The 16901-nt window shown below is 41.2% G+C and overlaps 1 protein-coding gene across 1 annotated transcript in view; it reads left to right on the plus strand.

The window, feature by feature from the left end:
- Positions 1-16790: 16790 nt before the first annotated feature.
- LOC130582073 (bridge-like lipid transfer protein family member 1) overlaps positions 16791-16901 on the plus strand; it is a 72467-nt gene continuing 72356 nt past the window's right edge. The window contains exon 1 of the mRNA XM_057380561.1: positions 16791-16885. The gene's annotated coding sequence lies outside the window, so the exon portion shown is untranslated. The remainder of the gene's footprint in view (positions 16886-16901) is intronic.

Consider the following 16901-nt stretch of genomic DNA (forward strand, 5'->3'; position numbering starts at 1 on the left):
CAGAACAACTTTTAAATTATGCATCAAGCTTGCTTACCTAGAAAACCTTTCAATGACCAATTGGAGGTAATAATATAATATGGCAGGGGTTGATTAGAGGATACCACATTTAAATGGAAATCTACTTTGCTACAATAGAGGTCTATGAAAGCACAGATATGTAGGACTGGGTATAATCCCAGCCATAAATTCTGTTCTTTGGGATCAGGTGTAGTAACTCACACAGATACTTGTACAGCCTGTTCTTAGGCATGCCCAGGAATGCAGATGCTACAAATTCTGTAAATTATSTCTTTATTGTTATAATAATGTAGTTAGGAAGTTATTCAGAATATTTAAAGTTATTTTTCCCTTGCCATGGAAAAGTAGATTTAATTTACAAAACGAGCATGCTATAATTTGTTTTCTTGGTACACTCAGGGCCCTGACAGTGGTTGGCTCTTGCTAACTTATTTCTCTGCTCTTCCCCTTATTATTTTAATTTTTAATTTCATTGTGCAATATGTAGATCAAAAATGGATTTTTTGACTGAAACCATTCTAACCTGATTTGACCTATTTTGAATGCAGCCATGACACCTTAATATCACAATCTTTTGAAGCCATAGGCTTCAAKGGCAGTTTCCCTACAAACACCTCACCCTGGTAGTGCTTTATCCACTTATTTCCATAGTTTGATATATAAATAATCATATTCAACTGGAAGGACTATTATATTTCTATTATCCAGGTGCACTGGTACTGCTTCTATGTGTGAAAAGGTTTTTTTTTTTTTTTGAGAATCACGGAATGGTTTGGGTTGCAAGGGAATTTAAAAATCACCCCATTCCAACCCCTTGCCATGGGAAGGAAAACTACACCAGGTTGCTCCAAGCCCTGTCCAACCTGGCCTTGAACCCTTCCAGGGATATGGCATCCATTTATAAGCCTCCTTTTTGTTCTCCCCAGTTGCCTCTTGCCTGCAACTCATCTCCTAAGTAAGGGAAGTATCAGGCTGCTTCAGCATCTTTAGGCAGATAAAATAAACWGAGAGGTTGTATGTGTTCTTAAGAACAATGAAACAATTTTTGTAGCCATTAATAATAAGTAAACAATGTTGAATTGATAAAAATAGAAGATCTAGCCTATTCAAGGATTATTTTTAAGGGATCATAGTTCTACCAGCATGGTGTTGGACTGCTTTGCTTTTGATATGGATTTATCAACATTTTTTGAGGTAATATCACTGTTTTAGTAAGAAAAATATTGTATGTTTTCATTGGCAGACATGCAACATTTTTTCAGTAAAGTGWGGACCACATAACCAGGCATGGGATTGAATGTACAAACGAAGATTAAACTTCTCCATATGATAAAGCCTGCAAGCCCTCATCTCCCCAGCCAGCTGAGGGAAATGCAAAATACTTGGCCAGACAGAATGTGTGCACACCCTTTATAGAGACACCTGAAGGAAATTTTGATTAAAACAGCATTTCTGCAGAACCTGGTGTGGAAGAGGAGCYTTCCTGCTGCTCCTGCTCTACCTGCCTACAAAGGGGTGGACTGGATCTATTTCCAGAGCTRTTTATCAGCATTTACAGAATTAAGATAGCCTCTCCTCCCCAGTTCTGAGAAAATGTGCTTGCTGGGGAATTGCAGCTTTGCCTCATTCTTTCTCCCTCCTGTGCCACAAGTCTCAGTGATGGGCTGGAACAGTGTCAGTTGTCCTGATAATAAGAAATGCTGATTTCCTCGCCGCTGTGAAGTAAAACARTAAGTTGCTTTATGATAATATTTGCCTCAAACCACACTTAGACAATGCTCTGAATTCCCCCTGAGAGGCTAAACTAATGCTTTAAACTCGGCTCTGTGGGTTATTTATAGATCCTCTGCTGGCTGGTGATAATGATCCTCCTCAGGCTTAAGTCGCAGGCAGAATAATCCCTGAATTGGAGACCTTTTATTAATTGTTCCTGTGATTTTGCTTTGTGGGAGGAGAGCTACKTCCTACCTGCGTGCTTGGATGCTATTAACAAAACACCTCAAAGAGCATATTGTACTGTTCCAAAGGAGCCTTCCCTCAGAGAACAGGGACCTGCAGTACCTTGGCTCATAATTCCAAGAAACTGCCCAAAAAGCAGTGAGAATTTGCTTACTCCAAACCACCATGGCTGAGGGACCCTCCACATGCCCACAGCATCAAGAGCCAAGAGTTGTTGTCCCAAACCACACAGCCAAGCAGCTGTGTTGTCCAAGGTATTCAACACTGTAGAATGCTAAAATAATTATTTTCCTCCTTTTTTTTTCCTTTAATTTTTAATTAATTTGGAATGTAGCAAGCCCTAATCAGATAATAGAAATGATCGCTCATTATTCAGAAAGAAACAGACCCAGAACAAATGATCCCTCTTCTTTAATGTGCCTTTGGGAACAAAGAAGCAGGAAAATTGGAAAATTGAAATTGGAGCAGAGAGTCTTAGAGTCTCTGTAAGGGAGGAATGATGTAACCTTTGCTATACAGTTCCTCTGACCACTTTCACTTAAGTCTCTTCCATGATCTCCTCACTAATCATACAGGTCCTACAGAGGCACTTGGGAGCAGGAGGGGTCAATAAAATAATCCTCTGCTCTAATTCGTTCCCCTAAGGCATGTGTAAGTTTGGGGAGGAAAAGAATATTCTTTATGCTGAAAGAGAATGCATTCTTTGGGGTTTGTCACAATTTTTAGCAAAGTGTTATTATCATGTGAATTTCACTCTGGGAAACAGGTATTTTCCAAAGTGATAATGTTTTTAAAAATTCATGATTTTATTTCCTTCACCAAATTTTACACAGTTTTATGCACGTGTATGTGTGGAAAAAGAAAACACATTCCATTAAAATCCTGAAAAAGATAGGAACACTTGAAAAATCATTGGCATTACAGATTTCCTACCAGCAATTCCACTTCAGAGTGCAATGAGAAAGCAAGCAGCAGATTATTTCCCCTCACTTTTTATGCTTCCAAACCCTAATGAGAGCTACAGGTGAGAAGTAATACCATAATAAAGTCAGTAAAGACAAGCTTTATGCTGCCCCACAAAATTAAGAAGGGTCAAAACTTGGTTAGAAGATCAGGTCCTACACTAAAAGAGGAATTATTGTCTAATCAGATAGTTCACTGGTGACACAGTGTATTATTGCTTGCACCACCAATAGCTGCTAGAATGCAGCTCCATTCAGGAAAATGTTCTAAAGTAATTTCTAATAAACCATGCCTGCTGTACAAGAACAGGTAACAAGCTCTCATGAGACTCCGTCACAGAAACATCTTACTGAGGGACCTGAGGAGAAATCTGTTAGGGAAAATTCTTTAAAGTTACTTTTAAAATTAGGATGTTGTACTGCCAGATAAAATACAAAGTTAAAAGAGGTGCAGATTTGCTGATAGGAAGAGTACCTACTGAAAGGCCTTTATAGTCTCCCATAAAAGTTGAAAATATACATATTCCAAATGTTGAGGAACCAGTCTCTGTTAATCTATTTCAGTATTTCAGGCAATGGGAACGGAGAAAAACCAAATTGCTCAAATCATGGTTATGTGCATGATGTAGATTAACCCTCAGAAGAAGAAATACAGACACTGCAAAGTTAGGAACTGCCAAATGAACCAGAGAAATATTTAGAATAATTAAACAAGGAATACTGATAATGTTTGAGTAGTTGATCCTTTACAGGTATTTTGTATAAACTGCACAGTACAGCATGGCACAGATATGGGCAGCAGTTTGACCAGATGCTTATGCATAGAAATGAATGTTATAAAAGATAATTTAAAAATCACCTTTTTAACCACATTTGCTGCATCCATGTTAATTTCCTGAGGCTCCACTGGTAAATATGAAAAGGACCCCCATAACCATCCACCCCATTTGATTTCAAAGAGCTAAACTASTAGCAGTACAGTGAACACAAAATATATTATTTACTCACGGTTTTGCAAAACATCAGCAAAATAAGTAAATAAACAAAACCCCAGAGCTTTTTCAGAAATTCTTCAAATGAGCCTACAAAACAACACTTACCACAGAACTTCATTAAAGAGAACTAATGACATAATCTGTGTGTGTTTACTTCTTCAGAACAATTACTCGAGGCAGGAAATCTTTAGATAAAAACCTTTAATGATGCTAAGTCTCCTATCTAACCTCCTTCCCGAAAACATTACAGTTAATGATGACAAATTCTTTCCTTTTGTATCATAATAAAATTCAGTCTTTGTATGTGGTTCAATAAGAACAAAAGACAATTTGCCCTCCTTCTTTCTGATTATAGATTTAAACTGGTAATTAACTTATGAGAAGTTAAAAAGGTGGAAAAAATGTTTTTCTTCTTTTGTCACTGTAGTTTTTATTTCTTCTGAACTTGCAAACAGATCAATTTAATGAAAGACCAGGAAATTCAGCAGTTCTGATGTACAGTGAATGAGGGACAGCATTTGSTTTTCTCTTTCATAGGCTGCAAAGAGAACAAGATGAATCTAGAAGATGCAAATTAGGTGAGAAGGATAAAAGTATAGCTACAGATGGARGAAAAACTACCTGGTGGTGTGTAAGATCCTGTGAGAGTCAGGAGCTGTGAGGAGAATTTGCAAACCAGGAAAGTGGAAGGGAAAGCACATACTGCAAGCCTGGAGAGTGGTATGTAAGTACTGTGTCTGGAAARCTCATTTCCAGATAGTCCTATCTAAGGGCCACATGCTGCTTGTGAGCACAAAAGGGCCAGCTGACCTGCTTACCTACTGATACTGCTAAATGTATTGGGAGTTTATCACAAATTTTCAGTTACTATGCAAAAAATTAACTTGGGCCAGTTCTTTTTGTGTTTAATGAGAAAAAAGTCAGTTCTGCAGAAGAAATTATGGAGCTGGGGATTATCCACCCAGGATTGCAGGGTTGTTCTTCAGTTTAATTATGATTTTGCATCTGGGTCTAGAGTAAGTGCTGTCAGTGGTGGTGGTGGCAATGAGTCCTCCACTACCCAGAGTATTAGAAACCTTTTGCCCTTTAAAGTAAGCACCATTAGGGACATGCATGTGAAGAAGGCTCTGGAAAATGTTGGTACACTTGGATGATAWTGTGTCCTCCTGAGTAGGTGATACCTGGGTTTAAATCCCAGCAGTAATTTAAGCGTTTCTAAGGCTGCATTCTGGCAATCATTGCTGGGAAGGTGGTGGCAGCCTAAAACACATCTGTCCACAGCTGCTTGTTACTTCTCTGCCAGAACTCACCCCAGCAGTTCAGCTGGGGGAATTAATCACTGGAGTGCTCCTCATCAACACYGTGGCAGAAGTCAGCACATCTCATTTGTGCTGCTGCTGTGGCTGCCTGAAGTCACTCMGCTGATTTAATGCTCGAGTGGGTGAGGAGAGCTCCTGTAGTCTGTTCTGTGGTTGAACTGTAGGGATGGGACTGCCCTCAAGCAGCTGCTGCTGCCAAATAGGAGGGACTTTCTGCACAGATCACCTGAAGGACACGTAATGCTGCTGCCAGCGTTACCTTTGGCAGCCTGAAATCAATACCAGTAGAGAGCAGAGACTCCTTATCAGTCTGRATAAAGCCAGAGACTCTACAGAAGCAGCATCCTAAAAGCTTGAAAAACATAAAGCTGATGTTTGTGACAATGTAGGTCCACCAGTTCTGGGATTGATTAGGAAAGCTCTTACTGAAACAGTAAATCAAATTGTCTGGGCAATTTTCCCTTAGCACTGCACCTGCAAAAGACAAAGAAACATGTTTAATTCAATATCACATGTCTCTGTCTTTTACAGGACCTGGGTAACAGTAAGGCATTGATAAAGTTCAGCCAGGAACTTTAGGAAGTTCTTAGTTGAACAGAAGGTTCTGGTAGGCACTTTGTTACTGGAGCTGAGCCAGGGGAGCTGAGGAAGGACTCCCACAGCTCAAAGAATTGCTGATGCTTTCTTGTAGGTCCAACACAGAATGTAAAACAATACATGATAATCTTTTGAAGTACTTGCTGGAGTTTCCACTTTTTGAATTTAAARTACACAGCACTGCAGTTCAGGCAAGAAAAACAAAAGAGCACACACAGGAGTGGACTCCCTTGCCTCCGTCTAAAATGTAAACAAAGCACACACCCTCAAACAAATAGCCACAATAACCCCYAACCCCAAACAGCAGCCCTTCTGAGCATACTGAATTCTGCTGTTACCTACAGGTGTTATCAGCTTTTATTATCCCCTTCTCTCACTAAAAGTAAAATCATGCTCAGTTTCAACTCTCAGATCACTGTCTTTTCTAGGCACGAAGAAAACACCTTTGCCAGAAAGAAACACCCAAAGAATTCATTATTGCTGTAAAACACAGGAGCTCTGCTTTAAAGTGCAGACAGACCAACAACACAGCTGGAAAATGTCCAGCTACAGCTTCCAAGCCCTTTCCAAGCTCCCTGCCCTCATCATAACTCTTCTCTACTGTCTTGGTTCTGCAAAAGGTGTATCCACCTTGGGTAAGGGAGCAGGAATTGCCAAGTCACCCTGTCAGAAGCTCACTGCCCTGCTGGTATGCAATTTCTCCTTGGCCTTGCTCTCACTGCCTCTTTCCAATTTGTCAACATCAACCTCCTCCATCCCCTTGCATATGATACACCCAGGGCTCTGGAGATGGGGAGAAGTAGATGGGAGATGCAGCAGCAGGTGTCAGAGGGCAACATGTAGAAAATTGRAAACAATTAGTAAAACAATAAATCTGTATTCAGGAGGATTTTGTCTTTGTGGACAGTTATACTAAATGGATCACTTCTGTCATAATCAAAGCCCYGACACAGCCTGTCCTCACTGGTTTTAGTGGGCTTCAGATTAGATCTGTAATCAATATAAAGTATTGAAAGAGCTAATTGAGAAACAACTCCAGGAGCTTGTCTGGTCAAAAACCACTTTGGTGCTTGAATGATGCCCCCTGCTCATCAGTCAGCTGTGTCACTCTTGGGCCCTTTGCTTTCAGAGGATGTGACTGTGGGTGACAGTAACAAAGAGAAATCCATCTAGGGGACACCATTTGATCCAGGGCTACTCCCTGCCAGGAAGGGCTGACTCTGGACTGATRAAGATGCTTGTTCTTAGATTGAAATACTAAGCTGGCATCTATATTGCACTAGGCCAAAATAGAGTAGGCTTGCTCTTTTTTTGTGAAAGTGCTGGTGCTAAAGCCAGCAGTTTTCCTTTTTGCTAAGTCTGCAAAAGCAATGACTAATGTGGTCAAAGTCAAAGGAATACTGTCAGTTTAGCAGAAGCCCTGTTTCTAAAGATTTTGAAGTCTCACTTGTAAAATCTAATAGGAGCAGAATTTCTCAGTTAATACTGAAAAGACTTTCCGTAGTAAGTTTGGTTTTCAGTTTCTTCTCCTGACTCTTGCAAATGTAAATTGAATAATAATAAAAATGTAAACTCCATAAACTCATTTCAAAGCAAAAAATCTAAATTCCCCTGCATTCTCTAAAACCTCTTGTCTGCTGGTAGTGCTTGTGAGGGAAGCTTGCTTTAGGAACTCATCAAAGAAATTGGGAAATGAGGAAATAAATCTGTAGGCTTTTGAACAGCTTTCTACCGTTTTTTGACTCATGGAAAATACAGTATTTGTTTATGCTTGTCTGAAAAGCCGAAGTTTTCTTTTCTTCTTTTCACAAATTATCCTTAACTAACTACTGGGCATCTTGGGAAATATATGTATTAGCAACATTAATGTTTGTCACATTGCTGGCACATTTGTCACAATGCAGTGTTGGCTAAAATTTTCCCTCAGAAAAACTCTCTGGAAAGAATACAGCAATTTACTGACCAGGTAGATCTGCTCATGAGAACTCACAAATGTTTCTGAAGAATGAGTTGTCTCACAGAAAGACCTTTTACAAACTACTTGGGTTGGTGCTATGCTGGGTTCACAAAACATTCTGTGTATTTCTGGGAAATAGCACAAACAGTTCCTGAAAAGGCACTTAGAGTAACACTTTCCAAAGTGATACTGACTTCCCTAGCTTAAAAGAAAGCTTTCTGGTCATCATGTGGAGAAGGGAAGGGAGTAAGTCTATCAACAAACCCTTTCCTGTGCATGTGTCAAGCCAGGGAAGCTGAATAACCACAGGCTGAAAGGGAAACTCTGCAGCACCTTCTGCTACAAGATAATGCTTCCCTGTCTCCCCCACTGTGGCCACTGCCATAGGAAGCATCCAGGATTTCAGATAACAGCTTTAGAAGCAGCACAGAAATKGTGACCAGTGTTCTCTTTTCAACAGCAACAGCTTCAATAACTTCGACCCTTAGTTCAAGGACACTTGYTGGTGTTGACTGTTTTCAAGGATGGCTCAGGTAGATGGAGAGGACACACTGGGCAAACAGAAAATGTTGAGCTGTCATTTGCCAGCTACCCATGAGATGGAAAAAATGAAAAGCTGAAATTTTTTCAAATCAGAAACCATCTCAGTCTTGCAGGGTGGCAAATGGCAGAATAGAATAGACAGAATATAATCAGGGAGGCTGCTTAGTTTAATGAATGCAAATGTGATAAATTGCTTGTTTGTAAATTACTTACTGCTTGTAAATATAATTTGTGAAGTATTTATTAGTTAAAATCACCAAAAGCACATGTCTCTGAGGTTGTGATCTGTGTATTAGCAATGCTAAGTGTTACCACCAGCCCGTTTTCATCATCATATTTTATTACCAATAGCAATATATTTGCACTGCTTTGTGCACTACCCAGGCTAGGTGGCATCTACAATAATTACACTGTGAGTGTCAGCAACATTTCCTCTGGGTTTCTGGGGAGTATTAATGGAATGCACCCTGCCTCCATGGATGCCATGGCCAAAACTTCCAGTATTTTCACTGCGAACAGGACCAAGCCTTAATGCACTGCCCTGCTCTCCCCTGGCATGATCCCACYCTCTGCACTGAGGGCTTGGGAGCTCTGCATGGGTCAGAGCTCCACGGTCAGTCCTGACAGCTCATTAATTTATTCCCTGGATGCATTATGTCTTGGAGCATTTCCTCTTCTATTCTTACTGCTGCTTGTGATTTWAGTAGTATTTTTGAAGTCACCTTGCTCATCCTTAAATGTTGTAAGCCTGGAAGGTAAGATGCAGTATCTTTGCAATTTGACACTGTAACCTTTGGAAGTGGAGGTATCCACAGTGAATTAAGACACTGTCCTTACAGCTTTATCACTGCTTTACCTGTATTTTTCCTGTTTACCCTGGAAAACACAGAAGACCTGGAAAAGAAGTATAAAGAAGTCACTTCACCTGATCATAGGAGCAGGCACAGCTCTAGCTGAGTGTGATCATTTCTGYGGCCTGGTAGTAACACTGCCAAGCAGCTATCCACAAAAGATTGGGAAAAAAATGACATTATAGATGTATAATGTTCCAGAGGATCTCCTAGGCAACGTCCAAAGCCCTTGGTCACTTAGAGCAAAAGCATTTCAAGCACTGAACACAGGTAAGCTGCATTGCATAGCAATTTACAACAATAAACCATCACTGTTTGCTCTTATGTTTCTTAATGGTTCTCCAAGAGCACAATTTTGACAGCCTTTGGCCTGGTTTTTGGGCCACAATTATTACCTTTACATCTCTTCTTTCACCCCKAAATCATTTTCCTAAAATCTGCACTTAAGCATCATTATTCCCTCAGTGGCACAATTATATCACCCCTTAAAATCCATGTTATATTTGTGCATGAAGAATTCACTGTTGGATTCCTCCATCCTTTTTACTTTTAAACCAGAAAATGAACAAGTAATGAAAGGAATAAACWCCCACAAAATCTCAGTATGGTCCTGCCACGCAGCAGTCATTGAGACACCAAGTGAAAAGTAGCTTCTCCAACAAAAACTCTGGAGGAGGTTTAAAAGAAATGTAGGTGGATATTTGTTATTAAAAGGGGCTTATTGTACAGAGCTGAAATTTAACATGGGGTGACACCCCYGTGTCTGTCCCAAACTTCAGGACTGTGAGAATGTCCAAAGTGCAAAGAACATGGAGTATAAGCCAAAATTATTTGTAAACATGGGATAGCTGAGATTTATATAACAGGCTACTGCAGATTTATGAATCCAGGAAAGGAAATAATTACAAAGGAAATTAAAGTTAAAAATAGTCATGAACCACCAAAAAGACTGTGCTTTCACCTCTTTCTCTGGCAACAGAGTGTAACACCCACTTGCTTTGCGCCGGTTCATTCTTTTAGATAATTGGTAGTGCCAGGAATGGGGTCTCCAATTTAAAAAAGAAACTTTACTTGGTAAATACTTCTCATTATATGATCAAAATGGGTTTTAGATTGCCTAGACAAAAGGCTTATACTATATGCCTATACATCTAGCACAAAAAGTCTAATAATAGTGTGTTTCAGTATAATGCATTTCTTTTGAGAGCCGGAATAACTAAAAATAAGAGAAATGTTAAAGCCTAAAGCTAACCTACCATCTGACAACATTTATTACCAGCAGAACAGCATAAAACAGCAGTGTGTGAAATGTAAGGTATGAACACTGAAGGAATGGACACAGCTGCTTCTAGTTACCCTGCAGATAACTATTTATAGGGCTGGAGACRCACAATAAAATCCACTATAAATCAATAATGCAACTGGCCAGAAACAGAATGGGGAGAMAGAGCTCTGTGATGCTGGATATTGCTGTCACCTGTGGCAGATACAGTGGCATTGGGGCCATGTCAGGGAGCAGGGAGAATGTCCAGGATCTGTGGGGTCTTTCAAGTACTCACCTGAAGCCAGACACAGGTTTTTAGTGGGTTCAGTGAACAGATCATAGGAAAACACAATAGCAACCATTTTCTTAATAGTAAGGAAGTTATAATCCATACTGAAAAAGGAAGCAATAGCACAACTAAGCTTCATGTGTGCACATCCAGCAAGTGATGTGGGAGACAGGTGAGAAAGATGGGTTTTTTTAAATAATAACTGAAGGATTTTATGGAAAAACGTGTGCAGGTGCAACACAAGGACACTCAAGTGTGTTTTAGTGATTGGCAAGATACAGCGATGGGATCTTAYGGAATCCTTTGCTTGTTTAATTTCTAAAATTAAAAGCATCAACTTTTAACAGAAATAGGTTGTTTAGTGCCGTCTGAAAACAGCTATGACAGATGAATTTTAACAAGTTGTTGGTAAAAGCTTTTTGTTTCTGCAAGCTAAATGCTGGACTTGCTGAAATCACTGTTCATTTTGTGTGGTTTGATGCCTGTTTCCTCACAAGACAATCCATGCAATAGGTTAAATGCACAATTAGATGTACAGGAACAGTTCTGAGAATCTRGCTAAACATCATCTGTATATAAAATGTAGATTTTCTTATCAGTGTTGGTTTACAATCACACTCTTTAATCACACCAGAAGTAAAGATTTATAAAAGTGATAGTTTGAAGAAACTAAAATAAAAACAAACATGCTTTGCTAGTGTTGTCATATTCTGTTCTGACTGCTGATCAAAGTGAAAATGATATTGCTTAGYTTAGAGGGATATGACAGCATAACTTTTATGTAAGGTAAGTTATATTTTCCTTTATATTTTATTTAGGGATTGAATGATGAATACCTTCATCCTTCTACATTTTTCTTAAATTCTTAAGATCTGGGTGCACAGATCCAGACACCAGCAAACTACTCTCAGAGCAAGGATGATTGCTTCAGCTAAGAAGGAATTCTGTTTGGGAATCAGTTTCTGGGTGCTCCATGAGAGGGGGAACTTCTTTGAAAGATGGAAATCATTCGGTARAACTCCTTGAATAAATATGCGTTGGAAGTCAAAAAGACACTGTGAGTACTGAAAGGTCAAGTATGGAATAAATTAATTCTGTAATTGATAACAAGCGACTTCCAGCTCTGGCAAATTATGTACTTAAATCAAGTTATTAATATTTGTTTGTTTTCTGAACTGAGTGTCTGTGATTTTATCCRCAGATGAAAAGAACCAAGGAATTGAAGATTTTGACCTGAAGTTAAAGGATGTGGGTGTTTTGACCCAGCATCTTCTGGCTTGTTGAAGTGAATTTTCACAGTGTTGTGAATATTTTGCATAAGGATTATTTATATTTATTTATCTCTGAGGTCAGTGTTTGTTAATTTTTAATGTAATCCTGAATGAACTCTTATAGTAAACACTGAGGTTATTTAGAGGAAGCATAAACCAACCACTGGTATTCTTACAGCTCCAGCAGCTTCAAACCCCCCACTAAAGCAGAGCTGAAGACAGAATTCTAAGTTTCATTACATACAGAGCATTAGTAATGTGCTTTTTTTTTTTTGCCTATTTATTTGCAATTGTTGTCTCAAAGCTGGGACAAAGAGGGAAATATTTTGAATTTTGAGTTGATTACCATGCTGCTCTTGGTCCACCCAAGGTGTGAGATGCCTGTGCCTGCACTCTGCAGCCTCCTGTGACACCAAATGCAGCATCAGGAAAACAATTCCCAGATATTGTTAGAGAACTACCTGCAAGAGAGTGCCTGACAAGAGCTTTTCAATCTGATAAAGACTATGGAAGGGCTCTTTACAGTCTCCTGATTAAATGAATTGTCTCCCAAAGTAACTGATGCTAGTGAATTAGCTTCCAGCTCCACCATGATGAATGCCTTATTCTGCTTACTGGGCTGTTGCAGGATTTCTAGAGGGGTCATACCTGTGAGTGTCATTTCATGTAGGTTGGGGCAGCACCTGTGGTGTTCCCCTGGAGAATGCCAGGACTGCCCTAACAAGGTAAATGTTTTAAGTCCCAGAAATGACTATGAATACTCACAGTCACATTTTTGCTTTTGTTAAATAGTGTCATGTACCCAGCAGCTGCCGGTTCTGTACCAATAAATTCTGGCAGCCTCAACATCAGCTTGTCTTTGACCCTTGGATGGCATCACCCAGAGATGAAGCAATGAACCAAATGACTTGGGAGCTTTTAGAACAATGTTCAGAGAAGCGTCTTCCACTGCAAAGCAGAAAAGGCATGAATAATTTAAAGACAGTGCTTTTACTCAACTACTCCTCTTTGCTTACGAAGAAAGGTTTGGACTTATAGGCATGAAAATAAACATACTGAGGTAAATGGGAATGCCACCTAATGTAATGAAAAAAAAAAAAAAAAAAGTTAAAGCATAGAGGATGATGGGGTTTTAAGTTTCCTTAACTTGAAAGTTATATGATGAGACAACATTTAYAAAATCTCTATTCAATTGCCATGCTGACTAGAGGTGCAACATCATGTGCTGGAAAGAGTTAAGGATAAAATATTATCTGTTTTCTAGACCATGAGAAAAATTGGGGCAAGATTGAAAAGTTATACCCTAGAGACAACATTCAAGCCTGGGCCATTCAGGGCATGTGCATGTAGATAACACCAGCAGAAGCTGCCAGTTTTCCCCCCAAAAGGAAATAYCTCTGGTATGTTACACAGCAGACACAAGTGGAAGAACCCCCTCACTTAGCAGCACCCTGCAAAATGTGAATCTAGATATTATAGTCATTATGTTTCTCTGCTTTTAAGGTATTGAATCATATTCCAGTGCATTATGTTTAATCTGTTAATCTCAAACTGCCTCAAGAATGGCTTTGTGTGTCAGGAGAGGCTTTCCTGGTGCTTCAGATCTGWATCACCAACTGGATTACAGAAGACAAAGGTAATTAATCAATTGATTTCTCTTATTACATGAGCTTTTAGGATTATATGGATAATGTATCTTGAAGCTTTGATTATTAGTTTACCCTTTTAGAAGTAATTTCTACAAATAAATTTCAAATGTCAAATGTATTTTATTGTCRGGAATCAGCATAAAGAAGGAAGGAAAGCAATCCAGCATAATTTCTTATTAGTAACAAAAATGAAGGAAAAACATCTTTTAGAAGAGAGAGAATGAAAAGAAAGAAGGGGAAAATATTGGGAGCCAATTTGTAGACACTCCCCCAAAAGGTCATGGGAGGCAATGGAAGGAATGAAACTGGTGATGGAAATCAGCATCAGAGGCAAACATCCCAAAAATGCAATCTTCAAAAAAGCAGCAGGCAATCAGGCAGGGGTGCTGTGARAATCCACAAAGCTCACGTCAGCACTAACCTACAGAAGCCACCAGCTCCGGTCCCYGTCACACCCATGCAACACCCCTACTTCCAGAGAGCTGCACTCATGGGCTCACAAACTTGGACATAACACCAAGAGCCCAACTTAAAACAACACAGGCCTGGCACCCACTTTCTGTGGCTCCAGGCTGGGATACARTGACTCACTGAATTGTCCCTGTACGAGGCATGGTGAAAGCCTGAGAAGAACTCATTTRCTTGGACTGAGTAAGATGATGCTGACAAAATAATTCTCAGGTGTAAAAATAGAGGGATCTGAAAACTGAWCGTACCTAAATCTAAAAATTACATAAATTGTTGGCACTAATTGCTAAAATTACTCTGTTACCAGTTTTGGAAATAGTTCTTATTCCTTCTGCATTAACAAAGAAGGGGGAAAAGACATAGAAAACTGCAGTGCTGCTGCCTGTCCTAACGCAAAGTGAAGCTGTTAAATTGCAGGCTGCAAACACACACAGGGACTCATTTTTCATACAAATATTTTGGACTTAAGCTGACCTTTGCTTAAAAATACTGCATGGAATAACTTCTGTGCTTGATTTTATCTGTTGCACAYGTAGACTTAATGTCTCTCCATTTCCTGCCCACCAATAGAACTGGGATAAGACCCAGAATTTTGGCTATTCTGGCTTTTCTATTTCAATCCTGGTAACTTTAAGTAGTGATATTACATGAAGAATATAAATAATTTCTCCTCTGCCTTATTTTGGTTATTCTGGGACACATTCTGCCGTGTATTGATAAAAGTTTAAAAATAGGTATAGTCAAACATAAAAATATTTTTGTGAGAAGAAAGTGCACGTTTCTTTTACAGAGAATGTAAATATTAGTGCCCTCTATGGAACAAATAAGTTCAAAGGTGTAGAGGGGTAAATATTTTTCCTTGTGTTAATTCCATATTTCAACTTTATAGCCAGGCCTGTATCAGCATTAAAGCTTTCACTTACATTAAAGCAGGAAAAGGCCCACCTTCCCCAAATTCTAGCAACAGCTTTGAGCTAAAATTTCTTCACCTGACTTAGCTGCGTGGACCTCATGAAAGCCTTCAGGCACCATGTGGATAAAAATATTCAGAAGAGTMTCCTAAGGCTGCATCCCTTTGGCACAGCAGGTGAGAGAAAAGCGCTGGAGTGCATAGCCCTAACAACAGCAGGGAAGGAGTCGAAAGGAGGGGCTTCAATATGAAAACCAGGAATAGTTAAACAATATTTTTCTTACTATGCTTAGTATGATGGGAATGTAATAAAAAAACACCAAAGATAAACCCTGTTAGATAACACTTGCTTTGATGGTGGTTCATCTGCTGGGTGGAGGATGCCTGGAGCTGCTCTGAGCACRGCACTGTCCAGCAGGATGCTGGGGGGGCAACTGGGGTCAGGGCTGTGATTTGTGGCAGTGCTCTAGGGATAATCCTGCCAGTGCTTTTCTGTGCCAGGTTAAGAGCTCTTGCCAGGCTGCCAGGGGCATCCATACCCTTAGGTAGCAAGCAGGATCATGCTCCATGTTCACTGATGCAGCTCAAAGTTGGCTCTGTAGGGACAAGCACATGGAATGCTTGAGCACATGTGAGGCATGAGGCAACAACACATAGCTYGAAGAGAGGAGCCACAAGCCCTGTGCTCAGCTGGGCTCAGTTTCACTTTGCTCAAGCAAATCCAGGCAGTTCATAGACCAGTCTTGCTGTCAGGCCAGGGAGAGCAGAACTGGCTAAGGGAATGTGTGTTTCTCACCCAGAGGATTTATTTTGCAGATACCAAGCGGTGCAACCGGCATTCTGATCCAGGTGCCCAAGGCTGGGTACCCTTTGGGAGACACGGCGTGGTGCAGCTTCTGGAAACCTTGGAGCTTTGAGGGAACGTGGAGCTCAGCATGAGTGTTGACAGTGTGCAAGGACCACATGGAAAGAGGTACATGTGCACTCAGAGAGTCAATGTTTTGGTTTCCTCTGATGTGCTGCTTAAGGGTTAGGATGCACACTTGGAGGATTTTAAAGAAATCTATGTGTTATATCATGCCTGGGTGATTCTGAAGAAATGTGTGTACTTATATTTGGCTACACCTGGCAGTGAAGTCACGGCCACAAGTGTTCAAAAAAATGTCTGAAAATTCATTTTATCTGTCTTTTGGGGGCCAGTTTTCTTCAGCTGCTTTGAAAGGCACAAACAACGGGCGGGAAAACGAACAGTCCGTTACCGGGCGGCTCGCCCAACAAACCCCTCCGCTGCCTCGCAGTTAAAGAGCTGCGAGGACAAGGGCGAGCGGCAGGTGCCGCGGGCGCGCAGACGCTCGCTCCCTCAGCCGCTGGCGGGCGGGCAGCACCGCTTCTCCCGACCTAACGGGCAACCAACCGCGCCGGGTGCGGGATCCATTAGCGAGACTCCAATTTCGGGGCCGAGCGTCCGCCAGCTCCTCAAGGTACCRGCGTCGGCCACACCCAGGGCCCCGACAGCGCTGCGCACATCTGGCGGCTCCAGCTGTGCCCGCGCCTGCGCGCGCCGCGGAGGGGCGGGCGCGGCTCCCGCACACACACATACACACAGGGCAGGCGCCGCCCCTCGCCATTGGCGGAGCGGCCTCTTGGTCCCGCCCCTCCGGGGGGCGGACGGCCTCGCCATTGGCCGCGCGGGCCGGCGGCGCCTCTCGGTTGGCTGCAGCGGCGCCGTGGGCGGGGCCGCGCCTTCACCGTGAGGTGCGGGAGGGCCCCGGCCGCAGCCGCCGCCGCCGGTTCCGGATCCGCGGGGGAGAAGCCGCGGAGGGCGATGGCGTAAGTGCGGGGTTGG

This window comes from Malurus melanocephalus, unplaced genomic scaffold, assembly GCF_030028575.1.
Source record: "Malurus melanocephalus ecotype Western Australia unplaced genomic scaffold, MMel_1.1 scaffold_460, whole genome shotgun sequence".
Taxonomy (NCBI): Eukaryota; Metazoa; Chordata; class Aves; order Passeriformes; family Maluridae; genus Malurus; species Malurus melanocephalus.